The sequence below is a fragment of the Rhamphochromis longiceps genome, linkage group LG3 (genome assembly GCF_057381845.1).
Source record: "Rhamphochromis longiceps isolate RC_006_pf linkage group LG3, R_longiceps_female_GT1.1, whole genome shotgun sequence".
Lineage (NCBI taxonomy): Eukaryota > Metazoa > Chordata > Actinopteri > Cichliformes > Cichlidae > Rhamphochromis > Rhamphochromis longiceps.
Window position 1 is genome coordinate 12,251,224 of NC_140559.1, and position 15,003 is coordinate 12,266,226.

The window sequence follows — 15,003 nt, forward strand, 5'->3', positions numbered from 1 at the left end:
TCTCATTCTAAGTGTCATCACCAGAGGTTCCATAGTCAGAATAAATAGCATTGGAGATAACGGGCACCCCTGATGAGTGGAACGCTCCGATGTGACGGGTTAAGTTGAACCCATCTGAGAAAATGATTTCCAAATCCATATCTTGGGAGAAGGTTAAATAAATCTGACCAGTCTATTCTGTCCGAGGCCTGACGAGCGTCCAGTGATAATAAAGCTGCATCGTTAGCATCACATCTCTCATGAATTATATGAGAACCCTTCTTATATTGTGAAACCCTTGATGCTTTGGTACAAAGTGAATCAAATGTGGGATCCAAGGCTCTGATCTTCATGCTAAACATTTAAAGTATTTTAGTGTCAACCCCCGTCAGACTCTAAATGATGAGTGTTCTGCAGGTTTAGCAGGTTTCTCAGTACTCACTGCCTGTCTCACAGTGGGTGGAGAGCCTCCGTGTGATATGCTTCTACATACATGTTAAAAAGTGGAATTATTCTTTCTTCTGGGAAGGTTTTGTAAAGTCACAAAGCCATCTGGCCCAGGTGCCTTACCACACAGCAAATCCAACATGTCCAAATGAAGACTGTCAGGTTTGATTTCAGCTCTTTTAAAGTCTCTTTATAAGTTAATTTAACTCTTATTGGAGAGTTGGAACGTTAACTCTGACTTAGTGTTGAATACCAAATCTGTCTGGAGTTGATCATTCAACACTTATTCATGCTAACTAGGTGTTAAGAGTTTATATACTAACCCCCACAGAGGATTTTAGTTTAACTACATCAGAGTTATCTTCTAATTCATTCTGTGAATTTTACTGTTCTGAATTTCTAGAAATTCCTTTGGAAATAAACATTATTGCAAAGAGGACTGCATCAGCTGAGGCAACATGGTGTCCTGTGAGCTCAATTTTCTTTTAATCAGAAAAGGTCAGACACAACAAAAGCCAAGCAAAGCATCAAACAAAGGAAAAATAAAGACAAGTCAAATGTCCAGCCAAAGGATTTATGGGAGACTCCATCAGGGATGGACCGAGTCAACCGGAGCCACAGCTGGACTGGCCAGAGTGGCAACAAGCTCATCAGACCTCTGTGTTGGGCAGGTTTGGGGAGTGTCTGTGATGATAAAGCCACGACTCTGAAGACGACTGCAGAGTTTGGTGCAAGATGTTGCGTCCTTGCAAAACTCCTGCAGCTCCGAGAAGCTCCAGAGTCGACCTTCCCTGGAAAACAGCTTCTGGGAGGCTTTAGCTCTGGAAGCTTCTTGCTCCCTCTCCTGTGCTGTGCCGTGTTTCAGGCACACTCCGCTCAGGTGATTCCAAATGAACAGCTGGGGCTTGTTGCACAGCAGGCAGTACACAATGTTTTTCTCCATGTTGTTTGGACTGCAAATACAAAGAGAGAGACAAACTCTGCACATCACTTTATAGCACCAGTAGCGTGTCTCGGTATGATGCAAAGCTAGCTATGTCGCTACACTGGACACAGAGCAGTACCTACTTTAAAACTGAACCTTTGTTGATCCTCTGCTGTTTCTCCAAAGCACACAATGTTCTGCACAAAGACATTTAACTTTAGCACATGTATAAAACATGCACGCACACCAGCAGTTCGTTCAGCTAAAAGAAACGCTTCATAGAAACCATTTCTACAACCAGCAAACGCAAAGAAAACAAGCCATGACTAAAACAGCAGTTACGTAAATGAGCAGAAGTTGCTAAACAAACAAAACTGAACCAGAAAGTCTCCAGACATCATGTAACCACTGTTTGACAAACGGTCCTACTGTAGGATGATGTTACAGTGATGTCTGACAAACCATCCCACCTAACTGAAGCTGCAAATTCGATAGTTTTGTGCCAAAAGCAGATGGCGTTTTCACTTTAAAATGAACAAACATTCACAAAGGCTTAAAACAATATAGTATCCAAGTCAATAACATGCTAACACTTCCAAGTATGAACACAGAGTAGCGTTAAATCACCCGGTGTTCCAGATTAACTGGTGACGGTGGAACAGATGGTGGATTTTTTAATATTTTGTTGTTAACAGCAACAAGACTGGCGGAGTGTGTCTGAGGGAACCTCACAAATGTCACAGCAACACACTGCAGTGGAACCCCGACTTACGAAATTAATCTGTTCCCGACGGTTTTTTGTAAATCGAAGCAGCCATCGCGCCTTTTGAGTGCTTAGATGCTGGCTGGAGACGGAGTTCTTGGTGGCGGAGGTGGTGGAGGCTGAAGAAAGCATACGTATGCATGCATACATACAGCACCACCACGGGGGAAACTGGCATAACATTAAGGTGTAAAGTTGTTGATTTTTTTAATTCAAAGATTAATCAGGCTTTAAACATCAGGAGGTAGTGCAACAGACACTGAAGTGCACATTAAAGACCAGAGAGAACATTATTTTTATTAACAAAAAGTTTTAATCCACCAACAGCCCTGACATCTAAAACACTACAAGTAAAAAAGAAAGGTAACAAAAAACAATTCAGACATTTTTACACAATTAGTAACACTTCAGCTTTCTTTGTAATGTCTGCTTGTATTTTAAGAAGTATCGCATTTGGGTAAAAACATTACCAATAACTCAAAATTAGAGGAATAAGTGTATATATGTGTCAGCTGTATGCATGCATACATATGCTGCATGTAGGCACACTTTCACCTGAAGGTTGACTTGTTGCTGGCCTCTTTGTGAAAAATCTATCCAACGACGTCTGTCTCTGTCTACTTTTCAAAAGTAGATCTGAAGTGGGAGATGTCAACAAAATGCTCTATAGCATGAGCGGTAAAGTTCTTTTCAGGGTGATTGTCCTTGATATCGGCCGATGGTATGACGGCCTCCTCCTCGCTGAATTGTTGCTGTACTGATGAGTGCAGCATCGCCTCCAACTCTTGCAGCTCTGCCGTTGACAGCTCCTCTCGATGTTCATGCACAAGGTCGTTTATATCCTCCTCGTCAACCTGCAGTCCCAGGGCGGTGCCGAGATTTACGATCTCCTCAACCTTGACTTCAGGTTGAGGTTCCCCCTCAAAGCCTTCAAAATCTCGAGGGGCAACAGCATCAGACCACAGCTTCCTCCAAGCAGAATTTAGCGTTCGACGACTCACCTCCCGCCATGCCAAAGAAATCAACTTGAGGCATGCAACGATGTCGAAATGATTTTTCCAAAACTCCCTGAGGCTGAGCTGCGTACTCTCTGTTATGTCCGAACACCGTTTGAACATGTGTTTCGTGTACAGTCTCTTTAAATTAGAGGTCACTTGCTGGTCCATGGGCTGGAGGAGAGGGGTCGTGTTGGGAGGGAGGAAGAGAACCTTGATGAACGAGAACTCCTCCAGGATATCGTCCTCGAGGCCAGAGGGGTGGGCGGGGGCATTATCGATGATCAGCAGGCACTTCATGGGGAGCTCGTTCTCCTCGAGGAACTTCTTGACAGCAGGGCCAAAGACCAAGTTGACCCATTCGACAAAGAACTGTCGGGTCACCCAGGCCTTGGGGTTGGACCTCCACATAACCTCGAGCCTCTCCTTTAAAATTTTGTGTTTCTTGAAGGCACGCGGATTTTCTGAGTGGTACACTAGGAGTGGCTTGACCTTACAGTCCCACTGGCATTAGCACACAGGGCGAGGGTGGAGACGGTCCTTCATGGGCTTGTGGCCTGGCATCTTTATTTCCTCCGCGGTGATGTACGTACGCCGCGGCATCTTTTTCCAGAAGAGGCCAGTCTCGTCACAGTTGAATACCTGCTGGGGGATGTAGCCTTCTTGATTTATAAGTTCAAATTTTTTAACAAATTCTTCGGCAGCCTTGTGATTGGAACTTGCTGTGGTTGCCAGTCCTCTTCTTGAACCGATAAAACCACCCATGCGATGCCCTGAACTCTGGGGAGGTTAGGGGTGCCTCCTGCGAGGACGTCGATGCCGTTGGCTGCTCATCGGAAGCTGCCTTACTTACTAAATCATTATAAATTGAGGACGCCTTCTCGCAAATGACAGTCTCTGTGGGGGTATTGCCAGTCTCTCCCTTGTCTTTAATCCAAACAAGGAGAAGCCTTTCCATCTCGTCGTGTATGGGGGTCCTCCTTTTGGACATGATGGTGGTGCCCTTTGAAGGTTTACCTGCTTTGATGACTTCTTTTTGTTTTAGAATTGTTCCTATGGTCGAAGGATTTCGGCCATACTCGCGTGCAATAGCACAAAGTTTCCCACCTCGCTCATATTTATCAATAATTTCTCTCTTTGTTTTCATCGACAGTACTTTACGCTAGGGCTGGGTTTTTATAATCGATTCATCGATTAAAATCGATTCTGGCTTGGATAATGTAAAATCGATTCATTAAAATCCTGAATCGATTTTTAATATAAATTTATTTTGCCCGAAATGCCAGAATCTCAGGTGACATCTCACAAAATTTCAAGAACCACCAAACAGCTAAGACAGTAAATGAGAGCAGGTACAGGGACTCTGCACATAGACTTAAACACACAGCGCGACCCGCGGATCAGAATCAGTTAGATGGCGCCTTTCTCACGGTCGGGGCTGAAAGCCGACAGCTCGCTGATTCTGATCTGTCGGCGGGTCGGCGCTTTGTGTTCACGCCCTTTATGCGCTGATTCTAAAGCTGTTAGTTTGATGTCTCTCCAAACAATATTGACCGAACCAGCAGCAAAAGAAGATCCAAACGCTTCACATAAACATTGTCATGAATTCACTTTTACTGTTTTGCTTCCATCGCGATGCGCAGCTAGCTCTCTCTCTCTCTCTCTATACTTCAGGAACAGTTTCCCTTTCTTCATTATTCGCTTGTTTGTTACGCACAAGTCTACTGTTGCTTACAGCGCTGTCAGCCGCTGTTTTTTTCCCTTTTACATTCTTCCGAAAAGAAAACCTCATTTCTGCTGTTCAATACTGAACAAATTTAAACTTTTTAAAATTATTCAAAATGCAAAACGCTTAACCGTGTCTCTAATAAAACCGCTGTAACGTCAGAGGTAATGTTCATATGTTGATTAATGGTTTTCTTTCGTTTTTGACGTACTGCAGAATATTTTTATAAAATCCCAGGCCAGGAAAATCACCTTCATGTTTTTCTGTGTTTTATCCTCAGCTACTTTGACACAAAGGCATCTGCTGTGACGCTCACACCTGTGATAAAGTCTTGCGTGTGTCAGCTTCCTTTTTATTGATACAAAAATATGTAAATGTACTGATCTGAATTATATTTCTGACTGTCAAAATTTCCCAGATTTAAATCGAATCGAACTAAATCGAATCGATTCGGGACCTTGTGAATCGGAATTGAATCGATTCTAGAAATCAGTGACGATACCCAGCCCTACTTTACGCTTCATTTTGCTAGCTGCGTGGTTCAAGTGGAACAGCGAAGCGCAGGTGTCACTACCCGATCCGTACTGGAAACCCGATCGGTACCCCGCATGCGCGAAAGGTGTCTACTTCCGGTCGAAGCATTTTACGATAGTTACAGGTCAGAGTATCTGTTAAGATGTTAAGAATAACAAGTATCTCTTAACATGTTTCCGCTAATGAAACATTTAATATAATGTAGACAAAAATAAAAAAATTAAAAGATAGTGACGGATCGGGACTCCCGATCCTTACTGCGCATGTGCAAAGTCAGACCGTACAAATCGGTTCTACCCGATCCGTACCGCGCATGTGCAGGGGTTTTCTTCTTCTTCTGTTCCTTTAATGGCAGTGTACTCCCCAGTGTACGAGGATACCGCCACCTGCTGACTGAGCGAATGAACCCTATTGTAAACTGAATTATCGTCATTACAAATGTGTGTTAAATTTGATTTAGTGATAATCGAGTGTGTTTATGCTTGTCTGTGTGGAGAGGATTGTTGGAAAAGTGATGATAATGTCTGCTATCACTGTCAATTGCCAGTAAACACTTCCTCTGGCTGCTGAATCTTCACGTGACATATTATAAAGTCTGTATTATTAACTCTGTCATTAGGCACCATTCTTCTTATTTTACGGCGCTGTTGTTCAATCGGGGAACGCTTTCTGTTGAGGAGAAAAGCAAAAATTTGTTGCGGATACGGATTATTCATTGTTTAAATGTCCTGGTAGTCGAAAAGGAGGCAGAGCTGCTGAGAAATGCTAGGAGCTAACTGGGCGCTAACCGTATCATTCAAATATATTGAATGTCGCAATGTTGGCAAAGAGAGGAAGTGACGTAAGATTTGCGCATGCGGGGTACCGATCGGGTTTCCGGTACGGATCGGGTAGTGACAGCAAGTACGGAAGCCAAGGGGTTGTCACATGATTTGGAAGGCACTGTGGGCATTGAAGGCTCAGCCAATCAGAGCCAGCGGATTTCGTTACGCGGGCATTTTGCCGTAACACGGGCAGAAGTATTGCCGTTCAGTGCCTTCGTAACTTGAACTTTTCGTGAAAGTCGGGGCTCCACTGTATTCTGCACTAGCCAAGTCGCTAGCATTAGCATCCATCAACCTGCAGCCTAAAGCCACAGTGTACACACAATGACCCGCATCCTGATGTGCGAATGACCGAACAACATCCTGTACTGTGAGGTGCGCCGTGCACATTCATTGTAATGTTTACTAACCTGAGGCAGTGAAGCTGCTGTCAGCCTGGGTAACAAGTAGACGAAAACACAATAATCTTCTTTAAACCGTGAACACAAACGACACACATGCTGTGCTGGCGTTAGCTTCACAACAGGAAGTTCTTTCTGTGAAATTCTTCTTCTGCGCCCCAAAACACTGCTCGGTACCACCATCGCGCTCTGCGCCCTCTAGTGTCCGGATGTAGAATAGCATTTAATGCCTGAAACTCACAATCCAACAGGTTTCTGCAACGTGTTTTTAAATCACTGTAACGTTTGAACCGTTCGCTCAATTGAACCTAATACAATTGTTTCTGAAAGCAGAGACTCTGCGCTTTCTCTGCATTTAACTTTAGCGTGAATATGCATGCACAGTTTGTTCACCTGATAGAAAAAGTCACATATAAAATTACCCGATACTTGAAAAAACACCAAAGTTAGCAGGTTTACTCTCGCTGTAGTTTCTCCGTAGCGTTACATTCACCTGGAAGTATGTCGGTTCTCAGTCATCTAGCTCAGCATAGTGTAAGGAGCTGCTGATGGAGAGTCCCACATTTAGCCATATGGGAGAGTCCCCAAGAGGGTCATGGACCCCTAATCATCCTCTACCTAATCATATGAGCCGAGGTGTGAAGATAACAAAGCCAGCAGACAGGGTGGCACCTTTGTCTCTCATGCACGAAGAGAGACGCCTCTGAAAAGGCCTCCAGGCCTCTTTAAGTGCAGTCACACCTGACAAAAAGGGATCTTAAAACTGGATTATAGATGTTCAACGATGGTCGTGCAGCACAAAAGCATTGCACATCTGCCTTTCACGAGCTGCCGTCTTCCAACAAAAAGCATTTACAATTCCTCATCAGCCGTCAAAGGGTTTCCTACAGCTCGCCTCCTGCCTCTGCACAGCCAGGGAGCTTCTAACGACCTCTGACCTCCTGTAGTTTGGAGTTATCAAAGTAACCCATGACAGTAATGTTTATGCTGAGAGATGGGCTTAATATGATGGAATAAAAATCAGGTCTGATTTTATAGAAATGCTGTTGAATGCATTAGCTTTAAAATAAGTGAGGAATGTGCTTTTCTATCTCCAGTGCACCCAGGAGGCATTTCTGCTGCACACAAAGGTAACTGAATGTCATTTCTTCTTTTCAGGGTGGAAATGTGTCCAGACTCTAACATGGACCCACGGGCCCCACCCTTGGGATTTATGAGGAACAGGGAAAATGATCGGGAGAGAAGCAACAGACTGACTGAAAGAACTGGAACGAGCTCGTATAGAATCAGCTAAACAATATTGTGGATGAACAAATAGAAGCTTAAACACCTCAGACAAAACTATTATAAAACGGCCCCAAAGCTAAAGAATAACAGCACGGAAACTGTGCAAACAGTTAGAAACATTAAAAATCCACCTGCTTATTGCTGCAAACCCAAAGATACAGAAGAATCCTTTTGGTCCTCCTTCATCACTTCCCTGCTCCTCCTCTGCCTCACCTCGTGCTCTCATCCTGGGTTTGCATTGAAAGTATCCCCACCTAATCCCTTATCTATGTAATGCTGAGCTTGCTAAACCTTTTTTATACTTTTTGTTTTATTGGTGACTCCAGAACTCGTGCAGCTGTTAGTGATCACAGCAAGTTTCCCAACCCCAGTTTTAGTTTCCACTCACCCTTTATTTACAGACAGTCATCAGTAACATTGTCAGCTCTGTCTTGCCTGTTGATGGTCTTGTTTTCACATTTTGGGGTTAATCCTTTTAGATCAACTATAAAAACAATCCATGTGTCAGAGCCTCGTTTGTGGTGATTAGAGTCAAGTTTCTTTATTTGTCACATGCACAGTTATACAAATACAACACGCAGTGAAATCTATCCTGACACGCTCCTGCACTGTGAAGGGGACAGAAGAACATGATGTTATATACATTAAGTATAGCAAATATACTTTGATGTATATATTATATACACTGTAGGTGTTGGAGCTGTTATCGATGAAACACTGTCCTTCTCCCTGCCGTCTCTCTTCATGAGATCCTCCACCGATGGGCCAAAGTCGGCTGTCATTCCCAGAATGGTCCAGGTCTCTATCTTACAATGAAACACAGACCGATCTCTGCTTCCTCCTCTGCCTCCTTCATCCCCTCTGAGGATCCAGAAAAGGCTTCAAAGACTCTACTCCCTGTCAAAATTAGGGCTTAAAAAGTTTTCTCCCCCAATAAAGATTAAACCATAAGCTGGGAGGGCTGGGTTTGTTTGCTCTCACTGGTCTGATCGAGCATCCCTGACGTTTCACACTGGTTACCAGTTCTTCAGAGGGAAAAACACAGGTGGGAACAGGAGAGAAACAAGGCACAAGATAAACAGCTCCCCACGGGGTCACATGGGACTATTTCACACATGGTGTGTTCAAAAGCACATCATTAACCACGTACATTCTAAACCCTAACCAGCTTCACAACATCATTCACACTATATGAGGGTTAGTGTTGAGGAAAAGACTGCAGAAGCTGGTAATCCACAAGTGCACGGTGCTTCAGGAGACAGGTGGTCAGGAGCTGCTGAAAAGAAAGCTCATCATGGTAGGGACAGTGAGGAAGAACAAGCCTGAACTTCCCCCTCAGCTGGTATCAACCAGAGGAAGGACTCTCATCCAAATGTGCTTTCACTGACACACACACTCTTGTGTCATAAGTTCCCAAGAAGAATAGAAATGTCATCCTGACATCTTGTCGTCCTACACAAAGACGCCGCTGTCAGCACCACAGAGGACAGGAAGCCTCTGATGATCCAGGACTACAACAAGAACAAAGGAGGCGCTGAGAGCCTTGATAAGGTTTCATCCATCATACATTTTATTTTTATTTATGTGAATCATAGCATTTTTTATTGTTATATATAATATATATAATTATATATATTATTTATTATATTATATATATATAGATTCAATATTGTTCCTAATCTCTTATTTATTGTTCTTGTTATTACAGCTTAATGGTACAAACACCTGCAAGTGAATGACAGCACACACACACACACACACACACACACACACACACACACACACACACACATACAGCACAAATTAGTTCTTAATTAATTAAGTAAGTAAGTAAAAGACAGCAAAGGAGTCGACCAAAAAGTCCACAGGGAACTTCTCCTGGTTTGGCAGCTTGTTGCTCTGAGCTGCTGCTGCTGGCTTTCTGCTGAGCTTCACGTCTGAACTGAGCAACCATCTCAGAGATGAAGGTGTTGACCCTCAGCTGAGGTCGAGTGTAGAAAGTCTCTTTACACATGGGACACTGACAGCTCTGACTCATGTCCCAGTGCTGACTGATGCAGGTTTTGCAGAAGTTGTGTCCACATGGTGTAGAGACTGGATCAGTGAACACAAGCTCCTCAGACTACTGACGCTTGTTTCTCTCTTTGTAAAAATGAAATTTAAAGTGAATTTTGAATCAAATGTTTCTTTTCTTTCTCCCTCAGAGTGCAGACATGTCTGCTGCCAGCAATCTGCGATCTGAAGATCAGTTTCTGTGCTCCATCTGTCTGGATGGAGAGAAAAGCGTCTGGACTTCTTTGAGTTTCTTTTCATCACAGAAGCTTCTTCACCTCATCCTCAACACGGACAGAACCAAGGAATGAATACTGCACTTTTGGAAGAACCCCTGATAACACAACACTGAATATGCCACAGTCAGACTGATGGCAAACAAAAACACAGAACACTTAAAATAAACACTGCACTACTTCACCTCATTTTGAATGTACGATCGATTCACTGACTAATGTGCAACATACTCACAACAGACTTCTGTAACAGGTCCGTGAAAAATGTGCAATACTATAAGAGAACTACAAACGCTGTACAGTTTTTCCCCTTGTATATAGAAAATATTGCCATTGCCCCATTCCTGACTTTATTTCTATCCTTCTGCTTCTTCTGTCTTTATATTGTTATAGTATTATATTGTTATGTTGTTAGAGTGTGTGCAGTTTATTAAAGTGCAATTCGAAAATGTTTTTTGAAATGAAGACTTAAAAAGCGTTTTAAAAACCAGTTTATTAAATTGGAATTCAAAAATGAATTTACAAATACAGATTTTATTCTACAATTCATTAATTAAGTACAGAATTTCTTTATTTCGGTGCGCGTGGCTCTTGTGGTCCTCCATACGGCTGGATGGCGTCAACACGTTAACGAGCTAACTGCGCTAACGCACTAGTTCCCACCAGGGGCGATTCTAGGATCAGAGCTTTGGGGGTGCTGAGCACCCAGAGAGCTGCCCATCCAGGCAAGATAAACTTTACTCATCACGATGAGACGTCCTCCCCGTCTCTGTCAGTCCCTGCATCCTTAAATGTCTCCAGTTGTCCCGAGTTCCCTCTGTTCCTCATCGTCTGTTGTCTTCATCTCCATTTTCAGTCATAATAATTTTACCATCTCTGTTCAAGTCTGCAAATTTCTTTATTAAATCGTAAGATTCTTAAATGCACCAAGTCTCTCTGTGCCTGAGTCCTCGTCACAAAACATGACATCACTGCTTTGTACATTTTAACACAATTGAATCCCACATTTGTGAAAGAAAAGCAAAACACTATTTTAAAGTCTGTAACAAAACCATCAAATCTGATAAAGGTTATTTAAATGCTGCTAAAGAAGAATGGATTGGAATTTAAATAAATATCCTAACCTTAATTACTGCGGGAGAATAATGAGTGATGCTCACAGTGAGTAAAAAGTAAACTGAGGGCATTTTTTGGACAGAGATTCACTTTTAATGTGTTTGTATAATACAATACAGATATATGAAAAAAGACTCCGAGTCCTTGAAATGTGCAAAATATTATTAATACGTTAGAAAACCTGAGACACCTTGGCCTATGGTATGAAAAGATGTTTACTGCAGATACTTCTATGGCCCTGCAGATCTTTTCTTTTCTTTTATCCTATGTCGCCTCAGCTTGAGGTTGGTAAATCTGTCTATCACATTTTGGTGGTCAAGTCTCTCAAGCATCTCTTTCTCAACTGACATCACAGCCAGGTGCTGGAGTCTGCTTTGACCCATGGTCCTTCTCAGCCAGGTATGGAGCTGACTCACGCAGCTACTCAGCTACAGCTGCTAACTGGGTTTGTTAGGGCAACCTGAATAACAGTTTTCAGTGTGGGGAAGATCTGATTATCCAGAAGATTGCACAATGTTAACATATCTGGGATGGCACCAGCCTCACTCTTGAGCTTCAAAACGTTTTTGGCAACCGTGACTTCCTCTGACTGAAGCTCAACATGGTAATGCAGTGCCAGGGCTGACAGCCCAGTTTGTTTAGCAGACTCGGTATAGCAGCTTTAATATAGGGAGAACACAACTTCCAGATTGTATGAGTAAACTTAGTTGGGGTTTTTTCTTTGCCAGTTTAACAGTTTCTGTTGTGCCTGTCACTGTTTCCTGTCTGTTTTCTTACCTGGTTCTTCCTGACCTTGTACTTTCTCCTCATGTTCTCCTCTTTCCTCTCTCCCTCTTTGGACTGACAATCAAACACAAATAGGTTGTATTCAATTAGATTAAAAAAAGTATTATTAAGATCACTAATAAAAAAAGTCCTCTCTCAGTTTACTTTCAACCAAAAGGCAAATAACCAAAGCAGGAAGGCGGCCGGGCCGGATGGAGTGCTGGGCCGGGTGCTAAAAGACTGTGCTGCGGACCTGGCGGACGTCTTCACCTCTATATATAACACCTCGTTGTCCTGTTCACTGGTACCATCCTGTTTCAAAGCAGCAACCATCGTTCCCATCCCAAAACAGTCAAATGTCACATGTCTGAACGATTTCAGACCTGTGGCACTCACCCCCATTCCCGCCAAATGCCTGGAGAGACTGGTCATTAAACACATCAGAGCTGCTTTTCCACCATCCCTGGACTCGCACCAGTTTGCATACAGGGAGAACCGGTCAACCGAGGATGCGATCGCCACAGTGCTGCACACATTACTGAAGCACTTGGAACACAGGAATACCTATGCACGGCTCCTCTTTGTAGACTACAGCTCGGCTTTTAATACCATCCGGCCATACAAACTCCGTCCCAAACTCCACCAACTGGGACTTAACTCCTCTCTGTGCAACTGGATTGTGGACTTCCTCACTAACCGTAGACAGAGTGTCAGAGTGGGTAAGAACACCTCTTCCACCCTTGTGGTCAACACCGGTGCCCCTCAGGGGTGTGTTCTGAGCCCTCTGCTATACACTCTCTTCACCCATGACTGTATTTCCTCCTGCGCGTCCAATCTCATTGTTAAGTTTGCCGATGACACTACAGTGCTCGGACTTATATCCAACAATGATGAGACAAACTATAGGACAGAGGTGCAACAACTAGAGTCATGGTGCCACGACAATAACTTGGTCTTAAACACCAAAAAGACCAAGGAGATCATTGTAGATTTCCGGAAGAGGGGTCATAACAACCATCTGCCTCTCTTTATTGGCAGTGAGGCGGTGGAGAGGGTGAGCAGTTTTAAATTCTTGGGGGTAACTGTGACCGAGGACCTGTCCTGGGGCAACCATATCACCTCAGTTGTACGGAAGGCCCAACAGCGCCTCTACTACCTGAGGAGACTGCGGAGCGCACACATTCCCAGATCTCTGATGTTGAACTTCTACAACTGTGCCATCAGCAGCGTTCTGACGTATGGATTTCTAGTGTGGTTCCCCAGCTGCACCAAGGCCGATCAGCAAGCACTCCAGCGGGTGGTGAAAGAAGCTGGCAGAATTATTGGAACAAGTCTGCCAGAGATCAGTAATATCTTCCCCACTCGCTGTCTGAGGAGGGTGCACAGTATCCTGCGGGACCAACATCACCCTGCGCGCCACCTTTTCCATCTGCTGCCCTCAGGGAGAAGGTACAGGTCTATACAGGCCAGAACATCCAGACTGGCCAACAGCCTGTATCCACAGGCTGTGAGGCTCCTGAACTCTCTGCCCCCCTCTCACGGACAATAACCATATCCAACTTCTTAATAGCAATGAACTGGTCTGCATTGGTGCATCATATCTTTATTCTCTTCCCCCCTCCTGCCCCCCCCCCCCTCTTTCTTAAATAGATAACTATCATATCTGATATCATATCTCACAGTACAATAATATTGGGTTGCATTGTTGTATTTTGTCATGTTTCTCAGGTCTTTGTCTGAATTTCTACGAACATTATTGCTAAGGATTGTCTTATTGCATTGGAGTCACACTGGGTTAAATATGTACACTTGGGTTTTAAGGGGTATTTATTATTTTCTTCTTTTTTTTTGGGTTGTATGGAAGCCCCAAACGCAATTTCATTGTTCTTGACAATGACAATAAATAATACTACTACTACTACACATGTACATCTAATAAAGGATATAAATACTGAAACACTGATCCAACACTTTTACCTGAATGTGGCTCCTGTTTTTGAAAAAACTTCCTCATATCCATTATGAACCTGGCTGTCTCTCTGTACACAAACACACACGCACACAACAGGAGTTATAAGGTTAATGCACATATGACAAAATAACCAGTTTCTCTGATTACACTTCAAACAGGACAGTGGTAACAGCAGCAGCATGTTAAGTTTTAGATTTTAAATAGGCTGTATAAATTTCAATGGGAGCAACAGGACGGTCAAATATGGCTGATTTTACTACAGAGCAGGACGGATTGTAGGGCAGCAAACATAGTCGGGAAACACGTTTTTAACCTAGCAGGTAGTGATGGCCCGCTTGAAGCTGACGCTCCGGAGCGTGTGTCGAAAAAAACAACACACTGGTTCAGAAGCACTGTGTCGAGGCTTGCTTCGTTTGGCAAAAGTCACGTGACCAGTGACGTCCGAAGCTTCATTACGCACGTAACTGCTTCGGTACCTGATTCAAACAGATATAAGGAAGTGAATCATCCACGGGATTCGTGGGGTGTGTTGATGGTGACAGATAGCGACGAGGTGATCATTCCACTGACAGATATGGAGCCAGCGAGGAAGAGAGGACATTCTGGCGTGTGGGAATATTTTGAGTTGATTTTGCTCAATTTATTTTATCTGCCGAAGTGAAAAACCTGAAATGTCCAAAATCATGTTTTCATAATGTAAATATCATTACAGCATATGACTTCAGGAACACTTCCATGTGAATTAAAGCTAATGAAGACTACAAAAATGTATTTGACACTATACGTACATGACATTGCTACAGTTTAGAAAATCATTTTGTTTATTGTTTTTAGGTGATAGTCTGCAGGACCCAGGAAGACCTGCATATCTACCAGCTTGCAGTGTGGTTCCTGCACTCCACAGCCTCTTCTGTTCCATGCAAGTGGGTTTTCTCCAGGGCAGGAGAAACTATTTCTAAGAAAAGAAACAGACTCAGCCAG

The 15,003-nt window shown here is 43.4% G+C and overlaps 1 protein-coding gene and 1 long non-coding RNA gene across 2 annotated transcripts in view; one reads left to right on the plus strand and one right to left on the minus strand.

The window, feature by feature from the left end:
* LOC146672933 (uncharacterized) overlaps positions 1-15,003 on the minus strand; it is a 405,352-nt gene that overhangs the window by 230,440 nt on the left and 159,909 nt on the right. The gene's annotated exons all lie outside the window — the stretch shown is intronic.
* Positions 1-15,003, plus strand: part of LOC146672937 (uncharacterized) — a 339,553-nt gene that overhangs the window by 191,152 nt on the left and 133,398 nt on the right. Inside the window, exon 2 of the long non-coding RNA XR_014910428.1 lies at positions 9,728-9,941. This is a non-coding gene — a long non-coding RNA (uncharacterized LOC146672937). The remainder of the gene's footprint in view (positions 1-9,727; positions 9,942-15,003) is intronic.